The sequence below is a fragment of the Taudactylus pleione genome, unplaced genomic scaffold (genome assembly GCF_031769625.1).
Source record: "Taudactylus pleione unplaced genomic scaffold, aTauple2 ptg000001l, whole genome shotgun sequence".
Taxonomy (NCBI): domain Eukaryota; kingdom Metazoa; phylum Chordata; class Amphibia; order Anura; family Myobatrachidae; genus Taudactylus; species Taudactylus pleione.
In genome coordinates this window covers 671,170-695,369 of record NW_028284404.1, presented here as the reverse complement: position 1 = coordinate 695,369, position 24,200 = coordinate 671,170, and positions in this window count along the sequence as shown.

Genomic DNA, 24,200 nt, shown 5'->3' with positions numbered 1-24,200 from the left:
AAATCCTTCCTAAATGCCGCTGATAAGTAATAGAATTTGGCATACTAACCATATGGAGTACAGGAGTAGTACAGTGCACATGACTTTAATCACTCCCACTGGTGAAAGTAGCTGTCATCACTATCAGGGCGCATTTGCACCAGCCCCATAATTGGTGCTAGTCATCCATCTGAAGTCAGACAGGTCTCTGGCTTTCCATGGGTGCCAGAATGGGGCGGGCAGCTCGCCCCAACCCCCCCAAACATTTAAAAGCAGCGGCGGCCACAGACTGTCAGGGGCTGTGCAGCTTCATAGTAATAGGCTGCACGGTCCCTGCATGGTATGGAGGAGGAGGTGTAATGTACGGTGTTTAAGTTAAATCACAGCTCATTACACTTCCTCCTCCGTGCGGTGCAGGGACCGCGCTGCCTGGTACTATAAAGCTGCACAGCCCCTGACAGTCCACGGCCACCGCATAGGTAAGCAGGAGGGGAGGGGGAGAGGGGAGAGAGATACAAATGAAATCCGTACAACCGGAATCAGTATGTATTACCGCGCTGGTTCAAATCCCGACGCTAGAAGCCCGACATGGGTGAAGATCCCGACCGCGGATTTCGGTAAGTAACCCTAACCCTACTCCCCCCCTAACCCTCCCTTAGGGGTGCCTAACCCTAAGTCCCCCGGTAGCCCTGAAATTTAACCCCCCCCCTGCGCAGTTGACCGTGCCCGGCTTACCTTCGTTCGGTATGCTAGGCGTCTGGCTCCCGGCGTAGGTCTAATAACAGGCGTCGGAATCTGGACGCCTGTCATTTGTACCCTGCTGCGATTTGACAGTCAGGAAGCCGGCGGTCAGCATTTCGACCGTCGGCTTCCTGACTGCATCCCGTACAACTAAGTGGCCTGTGATTTCTGTAAATTGCGTATGCAGGCTCCAAGGCATGTACAGCTAGTTAAAAATCTCAAGATCCACCTGCAGACGGAATTGTGTGCAACTCTAATAAGGCCCAAAGTGTCCGTGGGACCTTATAAGGAACATACATAGTAAGATTGGTACTTAACATATCCTAAGTACGATACAATGTAAATTGACATATCTTGGAACAACACATGCCATAACAATAAAAAAGACTAGGCAGGACACGGGCAATGGTGTATCTATAATGGGTGCAGGGTGGCCAATGCCTGCACACCCTCTGCCCAAATATTATGCTTACCTCCCCGGTGTCCCATGTTAGCGCTTCATAATTCATTTCGAAGATGGTGCAAAGGCCATTTTCCTGGTGATTTGCTCCTGCATAGTATAGAAGTCATCGAGAACATCGAGTGGGCGCCATGTTTCCGGAGACCTGCACATGCGCAATAGATTCCATAGAGCCAGAGTCTACAGCAAGAGAGGAGAAACCCCACACGGGCCCCCTTTTAAACTGGCCCCGGACACGGTGCAAGGAATGGTCAACCCACTGCCCGGTGGTAGGTTGTGGAAACAGGAAGGCAGTTTGGTACTTGATGATGCTTTTCCCAACCTAAGGGCGAGCATTCAGTAGCAGAGTCACTGACAGGACTTGCAGACAAAAGGTGCACAGGTGATATGGGTAAGCCAAGGAGAGAACAAGTAGAAAGAGGGCCTGATTCAGAGCCGGACGCTCCATCGGGCTTGCGACGAGACCCTGTGGTAGGGTCTCGCTGCCGCAAGCCCTGGAGTGATTTTGGCTCTATAAGAGCCAAAATCACTCCCACTGACATCACTATTGATGTCAGTGGGGCCGGTCCCAGACGGTAGGCGTTCCCATGGGAATGCCTCCGTCTGGCAGCCACGCCCCCAGCACACCCACCAAAGGGGGCGTGCTGTCACTCACAATCGACAGCACGCCCCCTTTGGTGTGAGACCCCGAGCGACGGACTCCATCCGTCATGCGCATGCGCACTTAGGCACCATCGACCCGCTTGCGAGCGTACAGCGCTCGCGAGCGGGTCAGAATCAGGCCCAGAGTGCCCTGGCTGTGAGAATACCAACATTCATAGGTTTATTTACATTTATAGATAAATGTAAAAATTAGCACAATCTAAAAAATCAACAATTAAATAAGTAAATACCATGAATTATAAATAATATATAAAAAATCAGATCCATGTGAACCTGTTACAGGAACAAGAAAAGGAGTTTAAAATGTATGGTTTTTTTTGGTTTACTGCAGCTCGTAGAGCCGCAGACTAGGCCAATGTTGGCGGAGTTAAGTGACTTTTTGCTATGGCGTGTGTGCGAAAATCCCTAAGTACCTCCATGGCGCACACGTTACACTGTGCTTGCATACTGGCGCTTCTGACATTGAGACGCAAAGTATCAAAGATGTCTTGGAAAAGTACTGGGTGTACCTGGGCGTTCACTGGGAGGTGGATAAGCAGACACACGGATGGGCGTGTTAGGGGCGTGTCGCTGATGTGTTTGTGTACACAGACACTGAAATCGCGCACACTGGAGGCCCTACTTAAGGACTGATTCAGCAATGAACGCAGTTGCTGATACACATGCAGTCGTCCGATTGTTGCATTCTGCGCATGCGTATACATTGCAGTGCGCGAAATAGCTATTGAGATCGGGACTGCAATTGCAGAGGCTGCACAGACCCAGAGCAGAGTGACTGACAGGAAGTGCCATTTGTGGGTGGTTGGGGAAAGCAGGCGTGCAAGTGCGTTTCAACGCCGTTGCAGGGGCGTGCATAAATTATCCGCTGTGTGGCCATAAGCAGACAAAGCACTGATAGCGAGCGTGGCTCTTAGCAATTTCTGAGTAAGGTCAGGGCGTGTGCAAGTCTGCGCATGGATCCGATGTTACCGATTGTTTTGCTATGTTGCCCTCGTATACTGATGTGAGTAAGGGGAAGTGGGTATCCTTATGTCAGGGGCTGGCTGACTCACCCTCCACTACAGATTATCAAGCAGGAGCAGGGTTGGACTGGCCCACAGGGGTACAGGGAAATCCCCCGGTGGGCCCCACTGCCTGAGGGCCCACCCCCTCCTTTAGGGATCAGGTTCAAGACTGTGAACTTGAACTATGCATTATACATACAGTATGTTGAATTATACTGCACAGTACTATGGTGTATTTTCTACAATGCATTGCTACTATTAATCTGGTACATTATCATGCATGCACCAGCAGTATTTACTATATGTACATTTTTAAGGGGCCCAGTCCATGCACTCTCTAATGGTTAGCCATGCCTCTTTGGAGGCTGGCCACACCCCTAAGTATGGGCCCTTATCGCTGCATTCACCCGGTGGGCCCTTCATGCCCCAGTCCGACACTGAGCAGGAGTGTATCTACATCTTGCTATTGGTGCCGCAGACCGCTGCCTTAATACCAGTGGACCGGACCTGTGCCATAGCGGACTATTTACATTGCAAAAGCTTCGCCAGCATTGCTAAAGGACCCCATTATATCATTTGGACACTGGAACTGGTAACTATAGACTCATGCTGGACATTTTTCTTATAAAGCTCCATTAGCTTTTCCATGAACAAGGAATTGAATCCAGATATTTGCTCCTAAAATCACTGCTACATTCTGGCCATTATTCCTGTCCATGTGGGTTGGGTGACCTTTTTATCCTTTTATTTATATTTCTTCTCATTGTGCTGATATAGTTATATCTTTACATTTATATGTGTATTTATTTGAGCATTTGATCACCATTTTTTGGTATTAAATTGTGATACATTTTTCATGTACATGTTTGTATTCTGAGCGCTGTTCCTTTCTTGTTATCTTTCTATGTGTTTGTGAGGATTGACCATCCTCCAATATATACAGCAGCTCACTTTAATATTGGATCTCTAGGTACTGATCCTCTCCTCTTTGGCGTCCTTATGTCATGCTGCGATCGCAATGCCAATGCAGTTGTTTGCATACCACCACTGATATTAGCAGCTGCGTATAAGTAGAATTGCGATTCGTAGTGAATCAGGCCCTCAGACGGAAAGTCTTCACCTGCCACAGGGCTGGTGCAAGTTTGGATGGGGCGACCAACCAGTGGTGGCATCTAAAGACGCTCTAGGTGGTATTACAGCATCAAGAAGGAAAAAAGAGAAATGAAGGATGAGAACTATTGGTGCGCTCTAGGGACAGTTAGTGTAACCTTTATTTATCTCTTATAATAAATTGTGCCAAGGATGTTTAAAAAACTATAAAGAATGCTGATAAAGATTAGAAATAAAGTGGTTTAAAATAAATAAGAATAAAAAACCTCTGTGTCTTTTATTTGTGTCTTAAGTTTTTCCTTATCAAATTCACCTAAGTAATTAATGGTATTTTGTTCCCAGTCTTGTGCGACATTTCTTAGGGCAAGGACAAATTTCTATGCTAGCGCGATGTTCTTTATTTAACTGGAAAGAATCAGCTATGTGTATAGTCATATTCCCCTTGAAGTTGTTGTATTTTTTAAATATATTTTTATGTATCTACTCCTCAACCAACATTGTTACAATTTTCACTTTTGTTCAATTGGCCGTGGTTTGTGCACACTAATAAATATGTTCATACATAGCTCAAAATTATATTGGTATACTCATTAACAAATCCACCCCCAAACGCCGCTGACTCTGAATCAGGCCCAATACCCATTTGTTCTGGTCAGGGGTCACAACACAGTGTGACCAAGACTCTGACACCAGAACTGAAACTAGTCTTTATGCAGTAATCATAATTAGCAAAAAACTAATGATTTATATAATACATGTCCCACAGCAACACGCAACCGTATTCAGATGTCTCACTGTTCATCATTAAACACTTCCACCCAATAAACAAACTTTATTACTATAAATGTGTAGCCAGGCTTCTGAAAATTCCATCATCTTCATCATGAGCATTGTTGTTGTTATCATCATGAGCATTGTTGTCATCATCATCATGAGCATTGTTATCATCATCATCATCAGCATTGTTATCATCATCATCATGAGCATTGTTGTCATCATCATCATGAGCATTGTTATCATCATCATCATGAGCATTATTGTCATCATCATCATGATCATTGTTGTCATCATCATCATGACCATTGTTGTCATTATCATCATGAGCAGATGTCATTATCACGAGCATTGTTGTCATTATCATCATGAGCATTGTTATCATCATCATCATGAGAATTGTTATCATCATCATCATGAGCATTGTTATCATCATCATCATCATGAGAATTGTTATCATCATCATGAGAATTGTTGTCATTATCATCATAAGCATTGTTGTCATCATAATCATGAGAATTGTTATCATCATCATAATGAGCATTGTTGTCATCATCATTATGAGCATTGTTATCATCATGAGCATTGTTGTCATCATCATCATCATCATGAGCATTGTTGTCATCATCATCATCATGAGCATTATCAGGTGTATGATGTCAGTGTGACCTGTGTATAGTGATCAGTGTGTATCAGGTGTATGATATCAGTGTGACCTGTGTATAGTGATCAGTGTGTATCAGGTGTATGATGTCAGTGTGACCTGTGTATAGTGATCAGTGTGTATCATGTGTGTGATGTCAGTGTGACCTGTGTATAGTGATCAGTGTGTAACAGGTTTATATCAGTGTGACCTGTGTATAGTGATCATTGTGTATCAGGTGTGTGATGAGCATTGTTGTCATCATCATTATAAGCATTGTTGTCATCATCATTATGAGCATTGTTGTCATTGTCATCATGAGCATTGTTGTTATCATGAGCATTGTTGTCATCATCATTATGACCGATGTTGTCATCATCATCATGAGCATTGTTGTCATCATCATGAGCATTGTCGTCATCATCTTCATCATCATCATGAGCATTGTTGTCATTATCCTCATGAGCATTGTTGTCATCATCATCATGAGCATTGTTGTCATCATCATCATGAGCATTTTTGTCATCATGAGCATTGTCATCATCATCTTCATCATCATCATGAGCATTGTTGCCATTATCCTCATGAGCATTGTTGTCATCATCATCATGATAATTGTTGTCATCATCATTATAAGCATTGTTGTCATTATCATCATGAGCATTGTTGTCATCATTATCATGAGCATTGTTGTCATCATTATCATGAGCATTGTTGTCATCATTATCATGAGCATTGTTGTCATTATCATCATGAGCAATATTGTTGTCATTATCATGAGCATTGTTGTCATTATCATCATGAGCAATATTGTTGTCATTATCATGAGCATTGTCGTCATCATCTTCATCATCATCATGAGCATTGTTGTCATCATCCTCATGAGCATTGTTGTCATCATCATCATGAGAATTGTTCTAATTATCATCATGAGCTTTGTTGTCATCATCATCATGAGCATTGTTGTCATCATTATCATGAGCATTGTTGTCATTATCCTCATGAGCATTGTTGTAATTATCCTCATGAGCATTGTTGTCATCATCATCATGAGCATTGTTGTCATCATCATCATGAGCATTGTTGTCATTATCATCATGAGCATTGTTGTCATCATCATCATGAGCATTGTTGTCATCATCATCATGAGCATTGTTGTCATCATCATCATGAGCATTGTTATCATCATCATGAGCATTGTTGTCATTATCATCATGAGCATTGTTGTCATTATCATCATGAGCATTGTTGTCATTATCATCTTAAGCATTGTTGTCATCATTATCATGAGCATTGTTGTCATCATTATCATGAGCATTGTTGTCATTATCATCATGAGCAATATTGTTATCATCATCATGAGCATTGTCATCATCATCATCATCATCATCATCATGAGCATTGTTGTCATTATCCTCATGAGCATTGTTGTTATCATCATGATCATTGTTGTCATCATTATCATGAGCATTGTTGTCATTATCATCATGAACATTGTTGTCATCATTATCATGAGCATTGTTGTCATCATTATCATGAGCATTGTTGTCATTATCATCATGAGCAATATTGTTATCATCATCATGAGCATTGTCGTCATCATCATCATCATGAGCATTGTTGTCATTATCCTCATGAGCATTGTTGTTATCATCATCATGGGAATTGTTCTAATTATCATCATGAGCTTTGTTGTCATCATCATCATGAGCATTGTTGTCATCATCATCATCATGAGTATTGTTGTCTTCATCATCATGAGTATTGTTGTTGTCGTCATCATGATTTTGTTGTCGTCATCATCATGAGTGTTGTTACTGTCATCATCATGAGTGTTGTTGTTGTCATCACCATTAGCGCCACCATAATAAGGATCATCACCACCATCCTCCTCCTCGGGCACAGATTCTGTCGCCGTTGTATCATTTCCGTGTTCATCGGGTTTCAGCTGAGGCTCCACATACACAGAGTCTGCAGACAACACATAACAGTAGTCAGATTTCTCACTGTTCATCATTAAACACTTCCACCCAATAGAGACACTTATTACTGTATATGTGTAACCAGGCTTCTGAGAATTCCACTGTTTTATCTTTATAGAATGGTTTCTGCACCCAGCATGTAACTGCCCATGTACCGCATGATGCACCAGTATAACCTCAAGGACCATGTCACACCACAGCCGGCAGCCGGCAGAACGGATTTGCTGAAACCCAGCCTGTGATGCGTAGACATGATCCGACAAGGCTGAGGTCTGGGGACAGCGCCCACCTAACAGTGTTATGTCATGGTGTAAGTGGTCAGAGCGCCATGACTGTGCCATATAGATAATGCAAAGGAACCTCACATATTGTAAACAAGCCTTAAAGTGTCTCTGACATGTATACACAGTGGAGACAGACATATAGCACTGCAGAGCCGGTAATGGTCAGCTGTGGGCTTTGGTTATTAGGTGCTTACTATGGTTATTAGGTGATTACTATGGTTATTAGGTGATTATAGCTATTTTGGAAAGTGGGTTGGGTTGGGAAAATAAATGTACACAGAGAAGCGCTTTTACATAAAGTGAACTTGCACTGAGCTGTACATTGCATCCATTACACACCTAATATCCGCACAATGGGCCTGATTCAGACCCGCTCGCAAGTATCTACAGATCTTACTGATATCATGGAGCCAACAGCAAATGTTCTGTAACACAAATACCCATAAGCAGGAGAACGGAGCTGTAGTAAAACAGGTCACTCGCAGAGGTGATGTTACAGAGAAATGATGTTGGAGTTACATTTTGTGTCCTATTTAGGATGACAGATAACATCTGGAATGACAACACTGTCCGTCCATTGGGCTCTGTAGTGTGGGAGGGTTCTACAATAACCAGGAAGAAGGATGGTGATAAACGTTCCACGTGATATGACCCTGAGAGCAGAATATTTAAGGCCACTAGAATAAGTGTAAAATCAGTATCTTTTAGTGGCACTAGCTATGCTCCTAACAATTCTAGCGATTAGCTATTATTAGTCTATTAGTACAGGGACACGGGTCACCTCATACTGCCCACTGCTCACCTCGCCCCGATCTCTTACTGGTTCTATATAGCAGCCACCCATCAATCTTGCAAATGGAATCCATAAGATCTCCAGTACTAGATCACAACATAAAATCATAGTGGGTACTAAAACTGGATTTTTGTTCTTACCTGTAAAATCCTTTTCTCTGAATCCATATGGGGGACACTAGAGCCCCTGGGTATAGCTGGAGCTGGAGGAGCCTGGGCACCAAAGAGTTAAGTTTAAAGCAGCAGCACAGGCTCCTCCTCCCCTATACCCCACCCCCTGCCTCATGCATCCAGTTAATACTAACAAAAGGCCAAGGACAGGGAGAGTAGGAGGAGAGGAGGAAAGAACCAGGCACACAGAACCAGTTACAAGCAGGGGTAGAACCGTTTGACCGAGTAGGTGCCAGAACCAACCCCTAACCAGCCAGTGGAGTAAGGTCGTGCGACCCCATGTCCCACATGGACTCAGAGAAAAGGATTTTATAGGTAAGAACAAAAATCCTATTTTCTCTTTCATGCCATGGGGGACATTGGAGACTGTGGGACATCCCAAAGCTGTCCCCTTAAGGGAGGGAACGCTCTTGTGCTGCAAAGGGGACCAGTCACCAATACTAGTGTCTTTAGAGGGGGAGGAGTCCAATCTGCATAAAATGGAGTACCCGAGACATACCCTGGATAAGTGTATGGACCTCCCTCAGGGATACCTGGAAATAAGTACCTTATCCAGAGATATCTGGTAGGGTAACCGTCCACAAAAATATTGTGTGAAAGTCAGCTATGCAGTGTATGTATAACACACATAGCTGGTATGCCTGATAGTATACCTCCTGATGTCACTTAGCCATTGTATCATTTAGGTAAGTTAGGCCTTGTAGAGTAAAGTAGACTATGACCATTCTTATCTGCAGGAGCATAGTGTAGGCTGCTGGAGAAGATGGCCTCTCGAGACCCATGTATATATATATACACACATACACAAGCTGCCCCTGCAAGGGGTGTTTCTCAGTGACCAGTAACAGCAGGTACAGACACACAAGTAACGTACACTTACTCACAGACACACCGACCTCTCAATGCAGAAAAATGTGGGCTAAATAAGCTCAACAATCCAGCCTAACCAGCAGGAAGGAGCAATGAGATAAGTGGGAGCAGCCTATCAGAGGAGACAGGAGCCCGGGTTCTCTCTCCAATGCTGGGGCAGGCAATGTTATAAAATGGCTGCTCAGGGTCTAGGATGGGGAGGAGAGAAGGGAGGATCTGCTTGGGGCTTAATGGCTGCATAGGGAAAGCACACTCCTAGGGGTGGGGGAGGGGTAAAAAGGGAAGCTCCAGCCTCCCCCATCTGGCATAACTCTCAGGGATGAAAAAAAAAGGGGGAAAGGAAGAGGGGAAGGTATCTGCACACTACTAATATTGGTTATGAACCCCTATATAATCTTAACTCAATAGTTCATAAAATGATGGGGGTGCAGCCCTAATCAACTAAGTAAGAGCATATATTTAGAAAAGGGATAAGGAGTTGTTGGTGGTGGGCACATAAATAGAATTAAATATTAAATAAAATATACCTAAAATAGATCTATCCTTTTAGAAAGGGAATAAGCAGTGAAATATAAGGATTAAAATTGATATCAAACAAAACAAACATATACATAAAAATGGAGGCAGATCCACTGATGTATTTTTGCGTGGGGTGTAACTACACCTAAATGACTATAAAGGTTAATAAATCAATTAATCATATATATATGTCAAGATTACAAATTGTTCCTATCTATTATAGATGCTATGTATACCAGCGGCATGAGTAAATATTGCATCCAATATAATAGTATTGACACACCAAATTTATTAGAGGGGGAAATTCATATATAAATCCCCTGTTAGTTGTAAGTAGGGAATTCTTTATAATGGTGGTTTATCAGCCTTAACACCGGGTTATCACTGTGTTCTTATACTGATCTATTATCAAATGGGTAGTATCAATCTCATTGTAACACACTCATGTAATACACTGAGGTTCATTGTATGGGGGAATATATAGGAGCAGAATATTAATAGAGGAGGAGACTTGGATCGTGAGTTGTTGAAATGGGAAACTAAAATGATCTTCCTAATGAACAGCTTTGTACCCGGGAGGGCTAAATGAAGCAAACAGCTATGCCCCATTTCTTTCATTTTTTAAAACCATTTATATATTATCTTTCCAACATGGTGAATTAGGGACATCATTACCATTAAGAAGGAAGTTGTTATTCCTGCTTTACCACCTATAATATTATGTGAATGACTCCCTTCAATTCTTAAAGATCATGGATACCATCCCTATAATATAGGAGATTGGGGACATTGCTAACATTAGAAGTGGCTCATTATGAACTATCACCCATAATATCATATGGTATGAACACAATTCAATGAGATAGTATGTAAACATTGATTGTACAGCAATGATTTATTATGATGCATTTAACAAGCACCATTGAGTCTATATGGATAGAATTTAATTGTATACTACTATACAATTGAGTAATTGATTCAAGAAATAAAGCAGTCTCTGTATCACATATAATTTATTTATTTTTTTTACATTTCCCCTCCTTTTTTTCTTTTCACAATTAGTTTTTATCATGTTGTCACTATTTTTCACTATTTTTCCTCACTAATGACTACCTCACTCAAGCTTGCACTTTTATCAACACATCCATAATATGATAATTTTATTTACATCCCACTTATTTATCCCTTCTTCTTGTTTATATTTATCAAGGGAATCATATAAGTATCACATTGGTCACTTGCAACACACCAATAAATAAATTCTCCTATTTTTAATGTTATGTTTATATTTTGTGCTTTTTCAATCATAAATATATAGATCCCTAATGATATTTATGGGTTTTAAACCGAAAATTATTGCCCACTTACTAATTATTAAACGAATGACTTGTTTTAGCAATCTATTTATAAAACAGATGAATGAACATACCCCCTTTCCTATTGGCTGGTATTTCGATCATACGATCGGCAGCAATGTTTATGACTCACCTCTTTATTGATATTTAGAGGTTTTAATTGATTATCAAGGTCCACTTACCAGTTACCTTATGGACTGCTCGTTTCAGCAATATGTTTATATGATTGGCAGTAATATGTCTATGACTCGTTTTTCTATTGACACTAATAAGTTTTAAATCGAACATCACTGTTTACCTCCCAGTTACTAGACGGACGGCTCATTTTAGTAATGTGTTTACAACACAGATGAATGAACACACCCCCTTTCCTATTGGCCGTAATTCCGATCACATGATCGGCAGTAGTTTCTATGACTCACTGCATGAATCATGTGATAATACATGTGACTACTGATGAGGGCTATCCCCTATTGGATGGGGATACCATGTGACATGGGATACCAACATGATTGGAGTTTCAAACTAGAATAAATAGCTGGTCGAGCTGAACAATCGGGTTCAGCTTTGAAAAAGCTGCTTATAGTGAAACGCGCGCGTCGGCGTCACTGGCAGCTCCATCTTGTTTGTTGTTTGTTGAAAGGGATAATATGTCTACACCTTTTTGACTGAAAGATGCTATGTAGCGGCATGTATTAGGTCCAACTACCTCAGGATAATATTCTGCATAGCCGATAATTGCCAACAGGCTGATACTGCAGAATAGGACACATTGTTATAGAGCAATATATGGTCAGCTGTGTTATTAAAGCTAATAAGCTGACATCAATATACCACAATGTGTTGTGTGCCCTGAACATTTGGACCTCACACAGTGTAACACTGAAGATAATGACAGTATGCACTGTGTCAGACTCTAACAAATTGATACTAAATGCATAAAATAGATTGTTGCAGATTAGTATGTCATTCGGTCTCTAATGCTGGCCATACACGCTGCAATTATCGGGACGTTCTGCCCGATATCGGCGGATCGCCGCGATAATTGTAGCGTGGGGGGTGGTGACTGAGGGTTAAATATTGCTCGGTCGGGCATGCTGGATTGTCCAGCATGCCCGTCCGATGCGATATTTACCCGGTAACTGTCGGCCACATTGGGCAGTGTATGCCCAGCGCAGCCGACAGATGGACATTTCCTGTGTTCCTTACTACGGAAGGAACAGGGAAATGTGTCCTCCCCCGGGGGCGGAGCGCGGATGTCGGGCTATACACTGTGAGATTTCTCTCACAGTGTATGCCGCGGATATCTGCGGCTGGCAGCCGGCCAGATAAAATGTCTGTCGGTCTGACAGACATTTTATCTTGCCGTGTATGCCCAGCATAAGTAATAGAATTGATAAGTTGAGACTGCTATGTTGGGAGCTGTTGTGTACCCTAAGCAGATTTATGACACACAGCGTGATACTTATAAAACCTGAATCACTTTTCACTTGCATATAGTATAACTGATAGTAGCAATCTGCTGCTACTGTTGTGAACTGGTAACAACTGGCCCACTACAACAATTAAGTTAGTAGCATGATAAACGTGCTGTCACACTAATCCAACAAGGATATGCTATCCATATTAAAGATAATCATTTGGGGAATTGTGGTTATAAATTAATATTCTGCTCCTATATATTCCCCCACACAATGAACCTCAGTGTATTACATGAGTGTGTTACAATGAGATTGATACTACCCATTTGATAATAGATCAGTATAAGAACACAGTGATAACCCGGTGTTAAGGCTGACAAACCACCATTATAAAGAGTCCCTACTTACAACTAACAGGGGATTTATATATGAATTTCCCCCTCTAATAAATTTGGTGTGTCAATACTATTATATTGGATGCAATATTTACTCATGCCGCTGGTATACATAGCATCTATAATAGATAGGAACAATTTGTAATCTTGATATATATATATGATTAATTGATTTATTAACATTTATAGTCATTTGGGTGTAGTTACACCCCGCGCAACAATACATCAGTGGATCTGCCTTCCTTTTTATGTATATGTGTGTTTTGTTTGATATCAATTTTAATCCTTATATTTCACTGTTTATTCCCTTTCCAATAGGGTACATCTATTTTAGGTATTAACCAATAAAAGTTATATTTTATTTAATATTTATTTCTATTTGTGCGCCCACCACCAACAACTCCTTATCCCTTTTCTAAATATAACTCTCAGGGAACATGGCCGCCACTGCTATGAAGCAGCCCCTGCTCCATATAAAAATCCATGGTGGTCTAGTGGTGAGTGTGGTTAGACTGGGAGCCCACACTGCCAGCACCCATAGAGGTGCCAGAGGTCTCCTGTTCTGGTGGTGAAAGCTGCTAACCCACAACTCCCAGCATACCTGCTTACCTTGCTTCCCCCGATGAGCACCGGCTGCAGCTTGCGGCTCCTGATGTGTGTCTCATCCCTGTGCCCCCTAGTGGAGGAAAAAGAGATTAGTATTTTTTACATATGCAGTAGAATGGTCCCTGCTTTGTATTAGAATAGTTCCTGCATTGTTTATCGATCACTAGAGTGTTCCTTGTATTGTGTATCGGTCACTAGAGTGCTCCCTGTATTGTGTGTTGGTCACTAGAATAGTTCAGCTTAGTAAAATGAGGCTGGTATATGATGTATTTATTTATAGTCCGTTGTCATAACAATTTTTCACTGATTTCAATAACTTTTTAAACCACACCTACATTAGGCAAACTGCACCCACATTAGGCAAACTGCACCCACATTAGGCAAACCGCTCCCACATTAGGCAAACCACACCCACATTAGGCAAACCGCACCTGCACCCACATTAGGCAAACCACACCCATATTAGGCAAACCACACTTACAGACCATTATTCCAGATGCATGCACTGGTAGAAAAGCCTGGACACTTGCTTGCATCTGCCCCCCAGGCTGAAAGTTGCCAGCCAGCCCCTGGTTATATGGACTAGAAATGCTCCAGTCTAATAAAACTGTTTTTTAATACTATAACTGTGTGATTATAGCGCCTGGAGCTGGGTGATCGTCACCTCTCTGTCAGGGAAGTAAAAGGAAACACACCTGTTGCGATTGATGGAACCTACTTGAGCCACTGGACACTGAAGAGGGAGTTACACTACAAAGCCCAGGCTGGCCAGGCACATAGGTCCTGATTCTGCCATCCGGCCATGGCGGTCTGCCTAATTCATTCTGCTAATGCAAGCCTCTGCCTGTTTATGCTGAACATCCGTGTGTCTGCATGTGGAAAACAGGGCCGCCCACTGTATTTCCATCCATAGCCATCATCATTAGTATCAGGACTTACACCCACCCCATGGTGGCTGCAAATGCTACGTCTAACACTGGCCCCCCATCTGCGTCTGCATGCTGTGTGCGAGCGCGGAGGTCAGTCTACATGACAATGACACTTCCACTGGAAGGATGGCTCTGTGCTATAGTATGGCCAACGCCTAGTGACCGCACATAAGAGTTAAAGTAAAAAAAAAAATGTTGACCATGTGTGTCAACTGTTTGAACCTGGCGACCTTTTAAACCCTGTCGACCTTGTATGCTATTGACATATTGTACCTGTTGACCTTTTGTCCCTAGTGACCTATTGCATGGTAACCATCTGGTGTAGACCTTGTCCCTGTCCTCCTATACATTGTTGATGTGTTATACCTTATCTCCCTGCTGATGTTACTGCCGGGGGTTCCGGAGCTGGTAGGGAGATCTCCTGCATCTCCTTGTTGTTACAATTTTGTATCCTCTAACGGGGGCACAGGTCTCGTCTGCTGGTGTTATGGCAGGTGGTTCACATGCACTGCTTGTAGATGGCATTGGTGACTCTGCCGGTGTTATGGCAGGTGGTTCACATGCGCTGCTTGTAGATGGCATTGGTGACTCTGCCGGTGACTCTGCAATCAGAAAGAGACACAACACTGTTACTGATACGTTTATGCATCCTACAATGTCCCGGTAGCCTAAGGTTGTTGTAACAAGAAAAGGGCCACACATAAATATGAATTTCAGTAAAACTTATGGAGGTTGTCAGTAAAAATGATGCAGTTCCAGCCCTGACATACATGTTTTATATTATGATAACATGCAGTAGGCGAGTGCATTTAAAGTCACATATATGTGCCCACGGTGTGTGGTGTGACTGTAGGAGGCTAAAGCTTATTAGATCCATTTTAGAGCAACTTGATCATGAACCAATTTAACATATTTTCCAAAGTCACTCGAAACATCCTGGAAACTCAATATTAGGGAGTCCCCTGCACAGCTGGGAGAGCCGGTCACTCTCCCACATCCTACTAACTTCCATGTGACCAATCTAAGCTCCCAGTTACAGAGTTGTATAGATACTTCCAGCTCAGACATTGGGGGGTAAATTTACTAAAGTGAGAGTTTTTAGAAGTGGAGATGTTGCCCATAGCAACCAATCAGATTCTAGTTATTATCTTCTAGAAGGTGCTAGTTACATGTTAAGTAGAATCTGATTGGTTGCTATGGGCAACATCTCCACTTCTAAAAACTCTCACTTTAGTAAATATACCCCTGGGTGTCTGACACGATGAGGACAGATTGCTTCATTCCACTTGCCCCAGGCACAATATTATGTAATATAAATGACTGGTAGGGCAGCACAGGGGAAACAAGTCAGTCACACCCCACTGCATGTAACAGTAGAAGACATTGGCCACGTGTAGAAATGTTCCTTTATCCAAACGTTATGGTGGGAAGTGATCACTGTGGTTAGCAGGGTTCTAAATAACTGGGGCACCTTCCCCAGATTTATCTCCTCTGCATCTCTACCCACCTTATGGTCATACAGTAAGTGGTACATATTACATCACATACTGACAGCCCAAGTAATACATGCTATATATAGAAAGGTTTAATAAATGTATCTAGCCATAATATAAAATAATTGTTACTTAATGAGAGTTTCCATTAATTCTCATTCTACCTCTTTAGTGAAATATAATTTATGCTCTTAGACACCATACTAACCACACATAATAATGTATATTACAGAAAGTAGCCTGGGACAGTACTCACCTTCCTCATCCTCAGGTCTCTCCAGGATAGAAGTACAGTCAGCGCATGCCCAGGTGCACTCCACCGATGTCAGGGCAGAGCAGGTGAGGTGGGTTCCGGATGCTCCGCAGCACTGGCAGCGGATTATGCACCAATCACTGAAAGGGGAAACACATAGGATAAATCTCTTCCCTAAATCTGGAGCTATAACCCTGAGTAAGGGAGCGTCGTGTTTCTGGAAGAGATGGAGAACCTCAGGTACTAAAGGTTTTATTGTATATTAGGGATGATCAGACAATGTGGCAGCTTATAAGATGTAAACACGGTGTAATATGTAGGGGAGTTTAATAAATATTTAAAAAAGAAACACTCCTGAAATACAAAGGCGTTATATACTGTACTACAGGGCACCGGACATATAGCGAGATAAGTCACGAAAGGCAGTGTCACTGCCCCAGCATGTCACCGTAACCGTGTCCATCTGAGCAGCACCAGAGCGCTAACTAAGCGCAAAGGATGATACGTCGCCCGACTTCCTTCATTCTGCCTACAACCCGGGCATTGGTGGAGGATAAAAGGCACAAATCAAAATATATATATATAGCGTGGGGTGGAGAGAGAGAGCAAATGCCATCAAATGATGATTATTTGCGGGGGGTGTAAAATGTCTGGTTACGGCTCTAAGATTGGTGTTAGGTTCAGTAATGTAGAAATGTTTAATTGAATCCAATTTACCCTCCACTCTCACTGTGGGTTCTTCCTCTGTCACACAGGCAGGGTTCCACATCACACCTCTGGTGCACTTGCAGTAGCTCTCTGTAAGCGTTGTCCTCACGCTCCCACGCTGCATCTCTGTAAGGTTAATGTGATATAATGTCACTGACGTACACTGAGGTCTGTATTCTGTCTGTCTCACATGGTTCTTTCTACACCTTGCCAGACACGTGACAATATAACCAGGCAGCAATGGGCACCTACATGCACCACTACTGACCAGCACAGATGGCAGAGAGTAAATGACATTTGGACACTGTACCAGGTCCCTGATATCCCCCACAAGTAAATCTGTCTCCATGTGTACCAGGCATCACATCTACAAATCTGGCCGGGGAACCTGGGCCTGGTATTGGGTGTACAGCACCGTGACAAATGCCATGACCTATATATAAGAGATAGAAGACAAAACTCTCCCAGCCGTATTACATAGATGTTGGAGCGGCTGACACTATGATTGCACACCTGGCTGGCTATCAGTTATAGCTGTAGGAAGAAGCTGTAACACTTTCTACAATGAAAGGAGAGTGTGTGAGCTGGGGCACAGGGTGTAACAGCTGCCATAGAGAGGTCACCTCTGTAGTTACTGTGAGGAATTATAGGGTCAGTGTTTGGCAAATTGGACAAGATGGCTGAGTTTAGCATCTCGCTAAGCGTCACTGGAGTCTGTTAGAACAGTTGGAATATGACCGCAGTCATAGGCCTGATTCTCAGGGGGACGCAAGAATGATCGATGTTGCGTCATTGGTCAGAGCAGAACTCATAAGTTATATAAATGCTGCAGGTGCCATTTTCTTAAATGAGATGCCAACTGCTGGCTTCTCAGATCCACTGTACGCATCCTAAAATGCAGCATCGGATCAAAATCAGGAACATCGCATTGGACCATCGTACATCTGAGAAACACTATTGCTCAGAATGTACAGCACAACTAAGCTGCCTAGGCCAGCGAACAGGGGCATATTAAGTAGGAGGGGCCTGTGTGCAGTAACCGTCCGGTGCCTCCTCCTCTCCACCCAGTGGCCGGCAGTGCCCTGAGCGCAGCAGTAAACTCTTGGCACTAGTCTGTGTCAGAGTCTACTGCACATGCGCAGGTCACCAGCAAAATGGCGCAGCAGCCATTTTCCCGGTGATTTTCCTACTGCGCAGTGGCGGAAATTCATCCCAGATGCCCGGAGGCAAGTTATAATTTGGTAGCCACCCATCACAGCCGCTGACACTGTAATGTAGCAATTCACATGCAGACAGGCTATAGACAGATGAAGGTAGCAGCTAATTGTCTGACATGGAGCTCTCCACTAATGTATGGTGGCTTCTGAGGTGCCGGGAAGGGGTGCCATGTATTGGGCGGCTGTGACGGTACTCTCCGGGTACATAGTTATAGCCCTAAGTGGGGTGAATATGTTGTGGACAAAGGAGGAGGTGCCCCTTCAGAGCTGGAGCCCGGCGGCAGGCACATCCATTGTCTCCCATAATTCTTCCCCTGCTACTGTGAGTGTTACCTACACTGTGGTGTTACTGCGAGTGTTACCTACACTGTGGTGCTACTGCGAGTGTTACCTACACTGTGGTGTTACTGCGAGTGTTACCTACACTGTGGTGTTACTGCGAGTGTTACCTACACTGTGGTGTTACTGCGAGTGTTATCTACACTGTGGTGTTACTGCGAGTGTTACCTACACTGTGGTGCTACTGCGAGTGTTACTTACACTGTGGTGTTACTGCAAGTGTTACCTACACTGTGGTGTTACTGCGAGTGTTACCTACACTGTGGTGTTACTGCGAGTGTTACCTACACTGTGGTGTTACTGCGAGTGTTACCTACACTATGGTGTTACTGCGAGTGTTACCTACACTGTGGTGTTACTGCGAGTGTTATCTACACTATGGTGTTATTGCGAGTGTTACCTACACTGTGGTGATACTGCGAGTGTTACCTACACTGTGGTGTTACTGTGAGTATTACCTATACTGTGGTGTTACTGCGAGTGTTACATACACTGTGGTGTTACTGCGAGTGTTACCTACACTGTGGTGTTACTGCAAGTGTTACCTACACTGTGGTGTTACTGCGAGTAACAACACAACTCAACCGGAGCGGCAACGCCATCACCGCAGATGCACAATGTGGCACCGATGCATGCACATAACAGAAACCCTCATCATTTGTCACCAAATCAGTACAGCGCCCACCTCTGACTCCCCCCATAGAACCATAGCGGCATCTACAGACGACTGCATTTGGCCACTTGCTTAATAATGAACTGATGAATTTCATTACATTAGTATTGGGCACATGTTGCTTATAGCATTACATTAGTATTGGGCACATGTTGCTTATAGCATTACATTAGTATTGGGCACATGTTGCTTATAGCATTACATTAGTATTGGGCACATGTTGCTTATAGCATTACATTAGTATTGGGCACATGTTGCTTATAGCATTACATTAGTATTGGGCACATGTTGCTTATAGCATTACATTAGTATTGGGCACACGTTGCTTATAGCATTACATTAGTATTGTGCACATGTTGCTTATAGCATTACATTAGTATTGGGCACATGTTGCTTATAGCATTACATTAGTATTGGGCACATGTTGCTTATAGCATTACATTAGTATTGGGCATATGTTGCTTATAGCATTACATTAGTATTTGGCACATGTTGCTTATAGCATTACATTAGTATTGGGCATATGTTGCTTATAGCATTACATTAGTATTGTGCACATGTTGCTTATAGCATTACATTAGTATTGGGCACATGTTGTTATAGCATTACATTAGTATTGGGCACATGTTGCTTATAGCATTACATTAGTATTGGGCACATGTTGCTTATTGCATTACATTAGTATTGGGCACATGTTGCTTATAGCATTACATTAGTATTGGGCACATGTTGCTTATAACATTACATTAGTATTGGGCACATGTTGCTTATAGCATTACATTAGTATTGTGTACATGTTGCTTATAGCATTACATTAGTATTGGGCACATGTTGCTTATAGCATTACATTAGTATTGGGCACATGTTGCTTATAGCATTACATTAGTATTGGGCACATGTTGCTTATAGCATTACATTAGTATTGGGCACATGTTGCTTATAGCATTACATTAGTATTGGGCACATGTTGCTTATAGCATTACATTAGTATTGGGCACATGTTGCTTATAGCATTACATTAGTATTGGGCACACGTTGCTTATAGCATTACATTAGTATTGGGCACACTTTGCTTATAGCATTACATTAGTATTGTGCACACGTTGCTTATAGCATTACATTAGTATTGGGCACATGTTGCTTATAGCATTACATTAGTATTGGGCACATGTTGCTTATAGCATTACATTAGTATTGGGCACATGTTGCTTATAGCATTACATTAGTATTGGGCACATGTTGCTTATAGCATTACATTAGTATTGGGCACATGTTGCTTATAGCATTACATTAGTATTGGGCACATGTTGCTTATAACATTACATTAGTATTGGGCACATGTTGCTTATAGCATTACATTAGTATTGGGCACATGTTGCTTATAGCATTACATTAGTATTGGGTACATGTTGCTTATAGCATTACATTAGTATGAAATACAAGGTGAACAACCACAGAAGTGAGCGGTCACTTCCCCGTGTAAGCTATGTACATGTATCGGCACCAGTGGCGTCTCTATAATGGGTGCAGGGGACACACAGCGCACTCCTTGCAGCCATCTCAATTACCTATGTACAGTCCATCCCGCTGCTGCCCAGCAACATTACTCTGTTATTATGCAAAGTGGCGCCGGCACCAAGTTTCTGGCGTGATCACCAGATAAGTGTAGCTGACACCACATTTCCAAGTATAATGCCAGATTACTGACATGTATTGTCAGGGGGGTGTGTGGCTCACAGACATCTGCACGTGGTCCCCTCCAGCCTCATTATGCCCCTGGTCAGCCCATACGTTTAGCGATGCGCCCAGTGAGGGATGAGGGTGAGGGTGGTGCCGGATTCTACAGTATTATGTTAAAGGTAAATAAAACAGTTATATAATATACCTGTGAGGAATGTAGATGCCCATCCGTACCATCTCCTTCTGGAAGCGCTCCATATTCTGGCATATGGGACACTTCAGGTAATACTTTCCTGCGCTTAGTGCCTGCATCTGTAATAAATGTACAGTTAGAGGTTCGAATTAATTAATATATATATATATACGTGTCCTGTCCTATGCACTGGTGGTGTCTTGAAAAAGACAGCGTTTTTGCGGTGGAAACATCGACCTTCTTGATTATTGCACCAATGCTGTGACAAGTAAAGTAGGTGTTTTACCACTATGAAGAGAAGTCCTGGTGAGTGACCTCTGCTTTTGTGCAACTACTTTGGATGTGGATTTGGTGTTCATTGAGCACCAATGAGGCGTCACCACAGACAAAGCCTTACTGATATATACAGCGTGTGCTGGCTGTCATTTGGAGATATATATATAACATACTTACAGCTATAAAGCAAAAGTCCTGCACAAGAGCTGACTGAGTGAGTAAAAGACACCAGCCTAATGTCAGGCAGCATCATCATGTGTCATAAAACATCATATACAGTATAAAGAGTGGACACAGTTATCAGCTTCTGCATTAGATCACCCATAAAATGCAGAGCGATAAATGTAGTGTCCCATCTGTCCTCCCCTTACCCCTAAGCCCCTGCGAGCGATTGGTGTACAATGACAGCACCTCATTCCCCTCCTCCCAATCCCTCCTAGGTCCTCTCCAATCAGGCTTTGGGTCCCTTCATTCCCCCCACAATCACTGGTGGCCTCCTCATGGCCAGTTCACTATTCTTATATCCCATGACCTCAGGGCAGCATTTGATATTGGTGACCACCCCCCATTCTCCTCTAATCCCTCCACTCCATGGGGCTCCTCCTGGCTCACCTCCTGCTTATCTCATCGCACTTTTGGGGCAATTTATCAAGATTATTTTGGCCAAGACACTGGCTCTGATAAGAGTCTGTCCCGGTGAGGAGTAAGTAGTAATGTGAGAACTTACCTGCACGCAGGTCCTGTGGAGCCAGGTATGTTTGCAGCAGGGGCATTTAATCACCTCATAAGATGGAGAAGGTGTCAGATCTTCCAGGCAGATGGTGCATGCACTGGGGTCTTCCTGTGGCTTAGCCTTCTGAAAGGGCCGATGCTTTGTGCAAAATGATCTATAAGGGAACAATGTAAGAGTACAAATTGTGAGTACTTCAAAGGAAACATCAATAGAGCCTCTGTAACTGCATGTTCTCCCATAGAGCTACCTCCTGCTGTCACCCCATGTGTGACCTCTTCTACATTTAAAGACTAAACAATCCACCCAAAAGCAAAGTTTTGTTACCACCCCTTTCCCCGACGCTCAGTGCCAGGTCTCTATCATCTATATATTTAGTCTTTATCCCCACGTCCACATTCTCCAATAATACAGTATGATATCATGTACATTGCACATGGCATTTCTCGCACTTAATGCACTTTAGCTATAACTAATGGGATGTAGCCAATACCTAGAAGTAAATGGATTACTCACGGAAACTGCTCGGCATACTGGGAGATGAAGCCCTTCTCCTGGCCACATGGGAAGTGCACGTTCTCTGTGCAGCCCTTCCTGCTGCAGTGGATGGATGCTCCCGGTTCCTTACACACTGTGCAGGTCTGCAAACATTATAAATGACAAATGACAATAGTGAGTAAGAGAAGAACAATGGGTGTAAGGAGGTTCCCCACTATATATAATGGGATGTAGTTTATTTCCCAGCTGTCGGGAAGCCGGCGCTCAGAATGCCAGTGCTGGAATCCAGACACCATTTAGTACCCGGCACCAGCATCCCAACCACCGGCATCCCGACGGTAAGTATTGCATGATAGGGGGAGGGTGCTAGGGGTTAGGATTAGGCACTTGGGGGAGGGCTAGGTTTAAGCTGCAGGGGGGAAAGGAAGAGAGGTTTAGGCTTCGGGGAGGGAGGGACAGGTTTAGGCTGTGGGGAGGGAGGGATAGTTTTAGGCTGTGGGGAGGGAGGAACAGGTTTAGGCTGCGGGGAGGGAGGGACAGGTTTAGGCTGCGGGGAGGGAGGGCTAGGTTTAGGCTGCGGGGAGGGAGGGCTAGGTTTAGGCTGTGGAGAGGAAGGGACAGGTTTAGGCTGTGGGGAGGGAGGGACATGTTTAGGCTATGGGGAGGGAGGGCCAGGTTTATTCTGCGGGGAGGGAGGGACAGGTTTAGACTGTGGGGAGGGAGCAACAGGTTTAGGCTGCGGGGAGGGAGGGACAGGTTTAGGCTGTGGGGAAGGATGGACAGGTTTAGGCTGCGGGGAGGGAGGGACAGGTTTGGCTGTGGGGAGGGAGTGATAGGTTTAGGGGGAGGGTTTAGGATACTTACCTGCAGGTGTCAGTATCCTTAACCTGTCGGGATGCCTGCATCGGGATTCTGACCACCAGGATCCTGAGTGCTGGCTTCCCTTACCCACCCCTAAATAACCCCTTTACTAATAATAAAATCATCACTGTAATTAACACGTATAGCCAGGTCCTCTGCTAACCACCTTCTGTGCTGCTCCATAGCCGAAGAGATAGGAAACAGCACCTCTAAAGCCAGGTACACACTGATAGATATATCACCTGCTCGCTTAAATGGGTGATATATCTATAGTGCATCGCTGGGTGTGTACATGTGTATAGGAGACGTCGTTCACAGCCATATCTGATCTGCTGTGTGGCATAGCCGATTGCCGATATATCTGAAAGATACATCGGCCATCTGCTGGTATGTACGGATGATCCGCCTATCACCCGTACACATACAGCTAGACCTGGCGGTGATTGTCAGCTCAGCTGGGTGGGCGATTTAAATGCCCTCCCATTTGAGCTGTCAAGCCCGGCACATTGGGCAGACGAATTGGTAAGTATACACTTACCAATCGTCAGATAGGTTGTCGACCTAGTGTGTACCCAACTTTA